Consider the following 14,531-nt stretch of genomic DNA (forward strand, 5'->3'; position numbering starts at 1 on the left):
TGGACCGAAGGTCTTGAAGCACCAATCTCTGATGAAAACGACATCATATGGTACACAGATGGGTCTAAGACAGAATCTGGTACGGGGGCAGGCATTTATGCAAATGACTTTAGTAGTAGTATAAGCATGGGCAATTACGCCACTGTCTTCCAAGCCGAGACATTCGCTATAATTGCCTGTGTGCATGAGAATATAGTTAGGCGAACCCAAGGGAAGAATATCTATATACTCAGCGACAGTCAGGCCGCTCTCAAAGCGCTCGAAGCTCCCAGAGTGGACTCTAGACTGGTATATAATGGCGTCCAAGCCCTGAACCAGCTTGGAAGGCAAAACAGAGTGCAACTGGTATGGATCCCAGGGCACGAGGGATTCATAGGCAATGAAAATGCAGATGAACTCGCCAGAGCCGGATCTGTAAGTAACCTTATAGGTCCGGAACCATTCGTGGGGCTCTCACAGGGAACCATCACAACGGCTATTAAAGACCATACCAAGACCAAACACCAGGAAGAATGGGATAGTCTGACGGGTCTAAAGCATGCAAAGCTCTTTATGCAAGGAATAGACTCCGGCTGGAGCAAAAAGCTTTGGAAACTTAGCAAAAGACAACTCCAAACCATAACGGGGGTGTTTACTGGCCATTACGGGGTCAAAGGATTTCTGGCCAAGATGGGACACTCTGACAACACCGATTGTCGTATGTGTGGCGAAGAGGAAGAGACAGTAAGACACTTAATGTGTGAATGTCACGCCCTCGCCAGACAAAGAATGAAGGACTTTGGAGCAGGATACCTGGAACCAAAGGACTTTAAAACGCTACCCATGAGCTCCATCATCCGACACATGGATATGGTGGGAAAAGCTCTTGAGTAGTTGACGGATCTCTTCTAGGGGGTAACTGCACAAAAGATCCCTATGGGTCGAAGTGTATCCGCAAGGGCCCCCGAAAACAATAAGATAAGATAAGATACAGGCCGGGTGGCCATTATCAGTAAACGATAGGGAGGTCCAACCTTACTTTTTACGACGAAACGAATTGTATATGGATAGGGGCTGCATGGTTTGGGGCTACCGGTTAGTAATCCCAGAAGTGCTGCGGGAAAAATTATTACGGGAGCTGTATGTGGGACACATGGGTATTGTAAAAATGAAGAGTATGGCGCGCAGTGTGATGTGGTGGCCGGGCATCGACGCGGACGTGGAGCGTGCCTGCAGGAGCTGCGGCACGTGCGCGGCGGTGAGCTCGGCGCCGCCGCGCGCGGCGCCGCAGCCCTGGCGGTACTTGACAGATGCCTGGACCAGATTACATATCGATTTCTTGGGACCCGTACAGGGTAGAACTTTTTTGATTCTTATCGATTCGACTTCTAAATGGTTAGAGGTTTTTCAAATGCAGTCGACCACGGCGAAATCCGTAATTAAGGTATTAAGAGAGACATTCGCGCGTTTCGGTTTACCACGGGAAGTAGTTTCAGATAACGGACCACCCTTTACGAGCCACGAGTATAATAGTTTTATGTCACATAATCGGATCAAGGTCACCTTTGCGGCCGCATACCATCCGGCGTCCAACGGGGCCGCGGAAGCGGCGGTCAAGTTGTGCAAGCGGGCAATTAAAAAGGCTATGCGGGATGGTGGCGACATAGATGCAGCGTTGCAGGCTTACCTTCTAGCGTATCGAAATGTAGAACATAGTACCACAGGGGTATCACCGGCAGAGCTACTGCAGCGTAGGAAGCTTCGTTCCAGGCTAGACTTGTTAAAGGATGGATCGGTAGAAGACAGAGTCAAAGAACGGCAAACAAAGCAAGTAACTTACGCTGGCGGTACATCCAGGGAATTTAACGTGGGGGAAAAGGTATGGTATAGGAACTATAGTGGGGGTAAGAGATGGTTAGATGGCAAAATTCAGGAAAAAACAAGTTCACGTAATTACATAGTTGCGGCGGAAAACGGTTCACCCATTCATAGACATGTGGATCAACTTAAAAGTCGCTGGATGAGCTCATATGAGGATCCGTCTCCATCATCACCAACCCAGGAGTCGGACGGTTTGGGGAGTGAGAGCAACGACACATCTAGTGTAACGGTTCAAGATCAATGCTCTGAGGAATCTGGTGGGGCAGCGGTGGCAGCTCCCTCACCACCCCGACCAAATAGGTCAGAACCCACCGACCCCCCGGCCCACACTGAGACCTAGGGACAAGTTACCACTTGTAAAAAGATATGGTTTCGAGATAGACTAAATACTTTATCATCCTTTTAATGTACCTAGGTTAATTGTAATTTAAATACATGTTAGAAATAAGGGTGGAGGTGTAATATATGAGTATAATTATGTATGAGGGTAGAACCAATTCTCGGCGACAGATTAATGTATACCTACATATCATCGCTCTCTTTCAATAAATGGTTGTTACCAAGTGGACGTGTCTTATGCTTTCTCTCTCTTCTAGAAGTTCCTGGATAGCTAGTGCACCCTAAGATACTTCAGAAACCTGCATACATCTGCGAAGAAATTCAAAGGTGTATGTGAAGTAGGGCTTCCAAATACCGGGCTTCTTTCAATACCGGTATTAATACCGAAACTGCCTTCATCAATACCGGGATCCCGGTATTGTCTATAAATGGCTTAAAAAAATTGAGTTTTTTTTTAAAGGCTCACTTTTACACCAGATATGTATGTCCTTAGCTTAGGATATTAAACAATAATCGCCATCTGCAATAATTATGTGAACCCTTCAGGTTGGCAATCATTTTATCCGCCTTGTTGACTTCACAAGTCACATTTTTAGTTCAATCTAATAATCAGCCAATAAATATTCTTTGGCACCAAAAATTCGTATGCCATTACAATTAATTTCTTTCTACTTTTTGATAAAATTTTAAGAACTAATTATATTAAGGGCCTACCCGACATTTTTCTAAAATAAAACACTTTTTTCGTATCTAGTTTGCAGTGAAGAATCTTACAATTACATGTACGAAATCGAAATATTTGGGTTCGTCTTTGACGTCTCGAGAAACGTGTCCAGGGTTTTCATTTTAAACTAATTAACACAAAGGTTATGGCCAGAAAAACAGTTTTTAGCCTAAAATTGTTCAACTTTAATGCCAAATATCTCGAAGGCAATGAACTTTGAAGTAAATATAGGATACTAAACTGCAAAACTTAATTCAAGACCAAAAAAAGTAAGACAATGTTGCCACTGCAATAATTTGTTTGTAAAATAGTAAATTCCTTTTGATAAATAATCACGCTAAGATAATCTATTTATTAGTAATTATACTTCTGCGATTTAAAAAAGTACTTTTATATACTTATTTTTGCATAAATACAAGACGCGCTAGTAAAAAGTGGCAACATATTCTTACTTTTTTTGGTCTTGAATTACGTTTTGCAGTATATATTGCTTCAAGATGTTGTTTGTTAATATAATAAGCTACAAAAAACATTAGAAAACTAAGGGATTCAGATCGAAGGTCATTCGCGTGGGGTAGCCCCTAAATATATCCTGAACATCAGAATTCATCACCAAATATTTATCTAACGCATATGCACAGATCTTGTTTCAATTAAATGATCTTCTTTAATTAAATTGGCAAGTTATCTTCTTGATACAGCCGAATTTGACCATTTTAATAGATTTTAAACGTTATAATAGGCACATTTTCCTTGTTTTTGAAAATACCGGGATCCCGGTATTTCATTAAAAAATACCGGTATTGAAAAATCTGTTTAAACAGACGGGATCCCGGTATTTCGGGATCCCGGGATCCCGGTATTGGAAGCCCTAATGTGAAGTCCGCAATCCGCATTGGGCTAGCGTGGGGACTATAGCCCAAGCCCTCTCGCGCATGAGGGGAGGCCTGTGCCCAGCAGTGGGACGTATATAGGGGCTGTCCATAAATTACGTCATCGATTTTTGACGATTTTTGACCCTCCCCCCTAAAATCATCCAAAAATCATGCTTCGAATGACCTCGTTTCCTCCTACGTTATGCTACCATCATCCGATGTCCAGACCCCCCCCCCCCCCCTAATTTGAAATGACGTAATTTATGAATTTTATGAATTTTTTATTTTTTATTATAGATTAAAAGGTACCCTCTAACGCGAACGTTCCCTACAAGGTTTCTCTTCAGTGTGTATCATCCGGCGTCGTCGCAGGTGCTGTTAAGGCTGCAGTTGTAGTCGCTATTGCTACGGTTTAGGCTTGTTCCCTGTATGCGACTTCTGGTGACGGCGTAGGGTTGCTTTATCACGACACTTGTAATCACAACGACTACATTTGAAAGGCTTCTCGCCAGTATGTGTCCGTTCATGTCTGTGTAAGCTTGACCTGTCACTGCACTTGAAGTCACACTGACTACATGTGTACGGCTTCTCTCCGGTGTGTATCTTCAGGTGTTGTTGTAACAGTGACTTCCGACTGCATTTGTAATCACAGTGGCTACACTGAAATGGCCTCGCCCCAGTATGTACCATCAGGTGTTGTTGTAAGTGTGACTTCCGACTGCATTTGTAATCACAGTGGCTACACTGAAATGGCTTCGCCCCGGTATGTATCATCAGGTGTTGTTGTAAGTGTGACTTCTGAATGCATTTATAATCACAGTGGCTACACTGAAATGGCTTCGCCCCGGTATGTATCATCAGGTGTTGTTGTAAGTTTGACTTCCGATTGCATTTGTAATCACAGTGGCTACAATGAAATGCCTTCACCCCACTATGTATTATCAGGTGTTGTTGTAAGTCTGACTTCCGATTGCATTTGTAATCACAGTGGCTACACTGAAATGGCTTCGCCCCAGTATGTATCATCAGGTGTCTTAGTAAGTCTGACTTCCGATTGCATTTGTAATCACAGTGGCTACACTGAAAAGGCTTCGCCCCAGTATGTGTCCTTTCGTGTCTTCGTAAATTACAACTAACACAGCACTTGTAGTCGTAATGACTACATTTATAAGGTTTTTTTTTTGTGAGTATTCTCTGGTGCCTCCGGTTGTGCCTCTTCTGGTGACGTCGTAGTTTTGATTCATCATTGCATTTGAAATCACAGTCGCTACACTTAATAGGATTTCCAGCAATGTGTATTGTTTGGTGTTTGTGTAAATGATGTAAATCACTTTTACAAGAACTTGTGTAACTACCGTGACTACGATTAAAATTGTTCTCCAAAGAGTGACTCTTTAAATGAGTCTCCAAACTTTTCTTGGAACTTGTTGCATACTCACATTCAGCACACATAAAATTTGTTACACCGTGTTCGCTTTTCTCGTGTTCTATCACAAGAAATTCGGTTTGAAACGTAGAACTACAAAAATCACAAGCAAATGGTTTTTGTCCGGTCAATAAATTAGTGTGTTGAATGTGTTCTCGTAAAACAGACTTGTTCATGAAATGTTTGCCACAGTGTTCGCAGCGGTATGGTTTGCTTCCACTGCGAACAGTCGCGACGCCGCGGAGGCGCTCGAGCACCACGGAACAAGCCATCGCGAGCTGTTCCCTGGCGCGGGCGGCGCTGCCCTCCGAACACACTGAAACATACATTTACAAAACAATTTAAACAGGTTGTAAGTGTTATGTTATAACGCGTATAATTAATTTAACAAACATCGGCTTTGTAGGGGATATTCATCGAAATATTTTTATTTTAACCGAGCTATAACAAACACAACCATCATGATCACCATCTTTCGCTTGCCATTATCCCATTCGCTTGGGGTCGGCGCAGCATGTCTTTTTCTTCCAGACTTCTCTGTCACCCGTCATCAGCGCTGTTCATTCACTTGCGTTCGTATCATATCATCTCTCACACAGTCCATCCACCTTTTCCTCGGTTTTCCATTTGTCTTACTTCCATCCACATTCATTCGTAATAGCTTTCTCGTCACATGAGTTTTATCCCTCCGCATCACAGGCTAGTACCACGCTAGGCGATTCGCTCTTACTTTTGCTACTATGAGGCTTCCTCTTATATACTCATTCCTTATCCTATCCATTCTCGTCACGCCCCACATCCATCTTAACATTCTCATCTCCGCTACATGCAATCTAAAAATATCCCCGCTATATAATCATTAATCACGAGTATGGGTGGTACATACCATCATCATATATATAAAATTGAAAAACCAGAACGGGATAAAAAACGAGCGAAGAAGAGAGATGGCGCCTTACAAATTTCTAAAAAAGTTTTTGACACGTATCTCGAATACAACGCACGTATGATAAGAAAAAACTGTTTAAATCTATTATCTACATATGAGAATAAAACAAGAACATAAAAACTATCGCTTTCGTATTCCTATTCGCTTAATTTACAATAAGGAAAAGAAATTTTCATAACAATCTTCATTTTACGACTTCGACCATTTCTCGGGAACTCTCGGTTGCTTTCGTTTGGCGGTGCTACAGATTAGACCAAATAATCCGTAAGTTAAAGTAAACTAAATTATGTTTGTCATGTTGGTATACAGGTATTTCTGAGTTTTTTTACACGAAGTAAAATAAAAAGTGCTGCCAACCTCAACCTTAGTCCATAACCCATACGAGTGAATTATGCCATTTATGACATATCAATCAAATTAATATTATCGTATGATTATAGAGTTAATAATTTGTATTTTATTGTTTTAAATTTCTTTATGAGTTATTATTATTCAGATTGATTTTCATGGCTCGGCAAACATTGTCATTCGTCCAGGGAAAGGGCTGCCGAGATGAGCCAAAAATACAAAGTTATAGAATGGGAGACGAGCGTACTTGGGACAACAAAATGGGAGACGCCCGATGGCGAGAGCTATCGCAAGATCGCAAGAAACATGACGTGATCTGGTATCGGTCCGGTGGTATATAGGTACATATTGATAGAAAATTAAATAATTACTTAATCTTAATTACTCATATTTTTATGGTTTATATGGTTGTTACTAAACCAGCTTATAAAGCGCTTCGGATGGGCTGTCTGCTCGGACCACACGCTCGCATTTCAATTACATCCACCTTTACAAAATCCACCAACCAACCAACTCGGTTTGGTGTTCCTACCTACTGGGATTTTATTCCCAGTAGTTACCACTGGTAATAACTTAGTGGTAACTAGTGGGAATGACTCGTGGTGTCGCAGTACTCACCCGTCACGCAGTCCTCGTCACTCGCCGCGTCCGACACCTCCGACTTGACTGCCCGCTCCTCCACTACAACAACAACTCTACTTCAGGCTGTGTCTTACATTTAAAATTTAACAGTAGGTATTAAAGACTCGCATTGTCGAGCGTGGATTATGGCGATAGAGTTTGGTATAAGTATTTAGACAAAAATAATGCTTGAAAGAATGTATTTTTATGCAGCACACGGTGAAGGAAACATCGTGAGGAAACCGGACTATTCCCAGTAAGGCCTAGTCTCTCCTATGGGTTGGAAGGTCAAATGGCAGTCGTTTTCGTAAAAACTAGTGCCTATGGCAATTTTTAGGATTAGTTGCCAATCGGACCCCAGGCTGAGTATCCACTTTTCTATACATCGAGTATGACGACGTGGGTATTGGGTAGGCACTTAAGTTGGGGTACTTACTGTATAATGGATCATAAAATTCTTAAATTAAGAATGCAATCATATCTAATTTCGATTACTTTTATTTCGAAGATCGTATTCTTGAATCTCTGATGTTATAATCTTTAGTCCCGGTCCCGGTATATTGGTAGATTAGAGAAAAGCCTTACCAATAATACAGTTTGTGTTTCCTATTCAAGTTGGTACTTACGCGACATCTCATCACCTGTAACATCTTCGTTCGCCGAGTCTGGCTTGACTAGGAGCTCTTCACCTGAAACAAACATACTATTTGTGGTTTGTGTCGACGACTCAGGGATCTCACACCCTCGCTCCGGATCTTGCCTGGTGCAACAGATCTGGTTCAGTGTGGCCACGCTGCCAGTGATATGGTAAAGTTTAAATTTTCTTAATTTCACCACAATAGAAAAAAGCCCTTCAGATAGATGACAGTATGAATCATATAAATGTGCAACGTAGAAAAAAAATCTGATATTTTTAATTTAAAAAAGTTAAAACAAAACACCCCTCGATTGATAGTTTTAAAAAAGTTGTCCAGAAAGAACAGCATTGAAATGCACTTTGTGCTTATTTAAATTGGTGAAGTAATAAACATGTCTAAATAGACGTAGACGTAGTATACTCCATAGACGCGACTGCTACAGGCGCAATTGAAGTCTGATTTCCACTTGAACTAGTTTATTGTACATGAAGCAGGTACTCAGTGTACTCACCCAACAGCGGGTCACCCTCGTCGCTCGCCCCGTCTCCGGCCGCCATGTTTAACCGGAGCATGTCATCTAGAGCAACCAACACTATATTGAACCTCATGTTCCCCACAGTAACCGGGGCTGAGTGCAATTTCTTCTTTACAATGGTTCCGCCATAGGATTATTTTTAATAACACTTGTTATCTTGAAGTAATTTATTTTACTTTCACATTTTTTTCTGTTCTTACACTGCTGATAATATTAAATATTTTACAAATCTCTTAATACCCATAGATTCAATATTCACATTTATGCAGATGTTTTAAATGTAACTTTAGCCCATTGTTCACACATTGCGCATCATCATATCTTCTAAACCTGTCCTTAAAACTAATGACTTACGCAATCTCTCATCAGGTGTTTCATCTTCTTCCAGCATCTCCGGTTTGACCGGCAGCTCTTCACCTGAAGCAAACATACAAGTTTATAAGCAACAGGCTAGTTTAGCCACAAGCTATTCAAACCTAGTAACCACTACTGTAAACCAAATTCCTATTAGCAACCAAGTAGTGAAGGTTTGGAACAAACTGCCAGAAGATGTGGTCTCGGCTCACAATGTCAACACCTTAGACAAGCACATATTTGTGTCTTCTAATGACATAAAGTATCTGAAAATTACTAGATACAGGCAACATTGGTTGTTATTAGTGTTCCAAAGGACTCGAGCCTTTTAGTTTTTTTTTTAGGGCTCGCCTCATATCTTGACACCTAAAAGGCTAAAAGCCTATTTCTGTTTAATTAGTAAAATAGGCTTTTAGCCTTTTAGGCGTCAAGAGATGAGGCGAGCCCTAAAAAAAGACCTAAAAGGCTCGAGTCTTTTGGATCACTAGTTGTTATAACTGCCTGCTATAGCTTATTTTCCCCTCATGTGCTGCACATATTTTTTTCCAATACTTTCCTTGTATGCTAATCCACATTTTGGCATATGAGAAGTTAAATAAAATAATGATTATTTATCATTGCAGAAGAGTAGACTCACCCGATACAGGCTCACTGGTTCCATCTCCATCCTGCATGTCTAGGTTTTCTGGCTCAACTGCAGATTCTTCCTCTAGAGCAAACAAACACAAAACAAGTAAACATTCTCTGCCTGTTATAGTTATGCTCACACAGCAACTTTCAAGAAGTCCAATAACACTATCTAGCGGGCTATTGGGCAGTCAATGCTTAGCAGGAGGGTGTATGGTGCAACCATCTAGTATTGCAGATTTAAGAGTGATTGTAACATAGTTATTAAATGGCCTTCTGTACTCAATCAAACCTTTAACACTACTCGCAGCCTGCAACTCCGCTTGGCTGCGCTGCACTTGCAGCTTGAAGTCGCTCGCGTCTCGCAGGCGGCCCACGCACGCCGAGCAGATGCCGCACGAGCCCGAGCCGCCCACCACCAGCTGCACATTCAAACAATTATCAATTAACGCAATTATAGGTAGTGTAAGGTCACATACACCAACTAAATTGACATATTTACAATATTTACATGTATATCGAAGCACCGTTTGATCATATCGACATATATCTCCGTTTTGCCGAGATGTGTGTACGGCGTCGTCAGGTCCTTGTCCGGAGCACACCGCAGGCAGCAACGACACGCATGCATCACGTCCATCGCAGCAACCGTGCAGAGCGCAAGAATACTTCAATAGTCCCAAAAATAACACAACAAACTGAGCGTATTCTACAAGCGTACAACGCTAAGCTAACCTCAATTATTTGACAGTGTAATGACACTGACAGTTCAGCTGTAAGCCCACTTAGGCACGAGCGCTTTTTCAACGCGCGTTAATTGCATTTTTAAATTAATAGTGATATTTGAGTGCTCTACGTTTTTAAAAATGCCTCCAGACGAGATTGCGTATAATATGAATAACGTCAAAAATTATTAGTCTTGCGTACGCAACGCGGATTGGCGAAAAATTGTTCCCGTCTGGACTGGCCTTTAAGCTGTCAAATTATTAAGGTTATGTTACTTTGTATTTTTTGCCAGGTGAATAAATAAATAGACTTTCCTTTCGTTGATCGAGGCTACTGAGCTCCTAGTGAGTATTATATTCTTTGCTACTGAGGTTAGCGACAAAGGTACTTACCAAAGAATATAATACTCACTAGGAGAAGAACGATAACTCCATACAAAAAAATGTCCCTTTCAAAAGTTCGTTTATACTACTAGCGCTCTGGTAGGATACCATTGTAATTAGAATTGACAACCCGTTTAGCCTAGCGGGTATTGGCAGTAATCCAGTTCAGGAAGCTAATGGTCCTGGGTTCGAATCCCAGAGAGGGAATTTCTTTTTGTATTTTTTTATTTTTTGTTGATGTCAGGTTTTTAAGAGCCCATCAACGTGCACACTAGCGCCACTGCTGAATACATTAAATTAGTTTTTATGTTATTGGATTCGTCAATCTACCCGTCCAAAGTTAAAACGGCCGTTTTTGTTTTGAGCTCATAGATCGACGAATCCAGCAACATAAAATCTAGTTTGATGTATTCAAAAGGTACCTAAATACACAATACAGTCCGTAGCGGCCCTTTTTTTAAATACATGTCGTTAAATTTAAATAATCACGATTATTTAGCAGTGGCGCTAGTGTGCACGTTGTTGGGCTCTGAAATTAGCATTTCACAAATAAGTAAAAAAATACGTTAAAAGATAATGATTAGGTACTATATTCAGAAATTCGTGAAATATAAAAGGTAACAAAAAGTTACGTATTATTAAGATATAAATATTTTCATAATACATATGAATACATACACTGATATGGCAAATGGTTACAAGTTGTTATTACATCTATCCGGTTATCGGACATTTTCTGCTTCACAGCTCCGCGCAGCGTTCTTGGTCACCGGGAAACTAGTTTGGATATGCGGCAGATACGTGCCCTTCTGAGCTTTTTCCAAAAAATCATATGACGGCCCAGGATTATATTATTATCTCACGCTCAAGCCATCTGCTGATTCACTTTCTAAAACAAAATAGTCAAAAAATTAAACAATATAATCTATCTTCCTAATTACTAACGTCGCTAATTCCTAGGGTTACCAGCTTAAACAATGTGGGGTTTTACATCTATGTTGAATTTTGATTATAATTTCGGACGCGTCCGCGGGACTTACGGGGATAGTAAGATTAAATTATTATATTTGAATTTGGTAATTAGCACGCTCATTTTTATTTAAAGATTAATATATATCTTACCTTGAAATTATCGCTGTTTCTGATTTACTACAACGGTTTCCACACACACATTAGGGCTTTCCATAATCCGGATAAGAATTGTTGATAAAGTCGCCATTGCCGGATACATACAGCAAGGAAGGAAGAGAGACAACGGTTTAAATTTAACTAAGTCTGTGCGAAGACGCATTTAGATATGTTGCTCGTACATATGAATAGATTTTATTTTCAAAATTAATAGGTAAATAAATATATTTCAAGTGAATAAATCGTTTTATATGAAAATTGATATTTTTGCATTAAATGACTTAAATGACAGCATTGACATTACAGACTTTTATCTTGTCTATGTTCTTACCGGCCAGACCCAAATCAAGGCCTATCAAAGAGGCCAATTGACAAAGATTTTTTTTTATTTTATCAAGGAGGGTAGAGGCACGTCTACCCTTCGTAGATTTTATGAACATAGACAAAGAAAAACTGAAATATAATAGATAATAATATACATATATCAAAAAATAAATAATAATTTACATATGACTACTTCATAAAATACAAATCAAAATAATTTGATTTGTTCCTAGAAATCGCATCTATAGACAAAGCCAGTTCTAGCAATGTTGCTGTAGTAAAATATTTTGATGTTAATTACTGGCAATCTCGTCTGGGAACGGACAACACATGCTAGGCTTGTGCCTGCTCGGTCACTACAGAGAGCGCTCCGCTCTCGGTCAATCGGTCAAACGAACTAGTTCGGTCTTTTAGTTCCTTTAGTTCAGTTCGGTCGTTGAGAGCCGGGAATGAATAGGAGTCGATTTTTCATTGGTTTCTTTCCAATCTTTGGTAACTGAATACAATTTAACTTGTACGATACGATATGTCGATATTAAAAATTAAAACACCATAACAAAATTAAAAAATATCAAATATGTCGAAATATATTTGATTTTCCTTCATATTTTACGGGCTTAGGAGTGTCACGTCGTTCTTTCATCTCGTTCACACTCGTGCCAGCGACATTGACAACCGTTTCGTTCCGTCCATTTTACGTTTCACTCAGTCAAGCGCTCTCGAATCCCACTGAACTAAAGGACCTAAAGACCGATTAAGAGCGTGCAAAAAGATTTAGTTCCTTTCGGTCCTTGATGGGATTTCATTCTTAATAGTTCTTAGTTCAGGACCGACTCAAGCCTAACACATGCACAATTTTGAAGGGTCACATCGTTTCAAGGAAGTCAATAGGCCTTGGTACTTACTTTCATTACTTATGTTTAGCTACTTTTACGTACTCTGTGCTGTAGCTATACTTGTTCACGTGATCGCGTCTAACTCTATCGAACTTGTATGTGATCCCAGGAATATCTCATTTACTTCAACAGTATAGTACTTAGTCCAGGGGTTCCCTATATTTTTCAATCCGCGGCGCATTTGCAAGTTAAAAATTTAATCTCGGCGCCCTGACCTAGCTAGACTATTCGAAAAAGGTATATAACATGGTGAAGAAGATTGCCTTACGGCGACCCTCTTTATTGTCTGCGGCGCCCCAGGGCACCGCGGCGCACAGTTTCAGGACTTAGTCCCATTTGGCCTTACATCAAGCCACATGGTATTTTTGTAATTTCTTATAGGTATTTTAGTCTCCTAGTATTTTGTGTCACCATTTAGTTAAGGATTATTTTGTTCCTTAATGAGTAGTAAATAATGTGACATGGTGGCTATGTAGCCCATTGTGGAACTAGTGTGACCTGTTATATTATTTGTTATGTTCTAATGGATATTTATCAAAAGATTACTCTTTCTTTGTATTGCTAAAACCTTTATTTAAAAACTTTGTACATTACCCACTTGCATAGTACAGATCTTATTCTGCTATGTTTTAAATATTAAGTTTATTTTTCTTCTAGTCTTTTTCTTGGTGTTGCTAACACTTGCATCATACACATTCTGATAGAAATGAAATACCACAACATTCCTTCTATGGTAGTTATTGTGAGACTCCACAGATCATGTGCTACTTGCATTGCAGGTTCTCACTGTTACCAGCTTGTGAGCACACATTAACATGTCGATAGAGATAGTGTTTGTAAAGATGGAGCTTGTAGAGGTGTGTGTGAAGACGGAGCCCGGAGAGGTGTGTGTGAAGACGGAGCCCGGAGAGGTGTGTGTGAAGGAGGAACGGGAGTATGAGGACAGCGTGCTTCAAGGAGTGAGCGCAGCAGCCGCAGAGACTGGACTGTATATTGATCATGAAGTCAAGGACGAGCTCGTGCTTGGCCCTGAGGAGGGGCACCAACCACGAGTGTTTCAAGGTCTGTTTATGATAAAAATTGCTCTTGAATGTCAAAACCTACCACTGTGTCTAACCATTGCCCTGAGATGACAATGGTACAAGAATCTGGAATGATTAGCTTGCTTAAATTAGACTGTAGCTACTTTGCATCAAGATTGTTTTATACATTAGATTAGGTATTAATATAGATCATTGTCAAACTTCCTTGGCTGTGACATCACCTGTTTTTTTCAATGTCAAATGGTGAAAATTTTCTAAAACAAATTATTAAATTAAAATTAAAATTTCTTTATTAAAGACAACATATGGTCCATACATTTGTTAGTTATTGCTTATAATTTATGTTAGTAACAACAGTAACCTAATAAAATATTTAATAATTTATAAACAAAAGTGACTTTGTCCGCTGACCCATTGCCCATAACAGAGGACAATCTAGCTTATTAGCTATCATGTTTAGAATGCTGTTGGTACTCCCGCGCACTCTGTCAAGCAGTGAGGCCGTTTTCTTGCGCCGCACGGCATGGAAACCGTCTGTGCGCGCCTCGACGAACATGGACGATGCGCTGCAGAAACGCGGCAGTCTCAACAGCATCCTAAACGCATTATTGTATTGAATGCGCAAGGCATTTTAAGCTCGCTGAGTATATCTAACCCACAGACTTGACGTGTACAAAGATGTACAATAAGCCTTAAATAGAGTGATTTTGACTTCATCTGTACACCGAGCAAATC

The 14,531-nt window shown here is 40.3% G+C and overlaps 1 long non-coding RNA gene across 1 annotated transcript; it reads right to left on the reverse strand.

Annotated features, from left to right (window-relative positions):
- Nucleotides 1-10,920: 10,920 nt before the first annotated feature.
- LOC134800884 (uncharacterized) lies at nt 10,921-12,075 on the reverse strand. The gene is made up of 2 exons (XR_010145587.1): nt 11,528-12,075; nt 10,921-11,294 (listed from the first exon to the last, which is right to left on the reverse strand). It is a non-coding gene; the product is annotated as an uncharacterized LOC134800884 (long non-coding RNA).
- Nucleotides 12,076-14,531: the final 2,456 nt, after the last annotated feature.

The sequence above is a fragment of the Cydia splendana genome, chromosome 20 (assembly GCF_910591565.1).
Source record: "Cydia splendana chromosome 20, ilCydSple1.2, whole genome shotgun sequence".
Taxonomy (NCBI): domain Eukaryota; kingdom Metazoa; phylum Arthropoda; class Insecta; order Lepidoptera; family Tortricidae; genus Cydia; species Cydia splendana.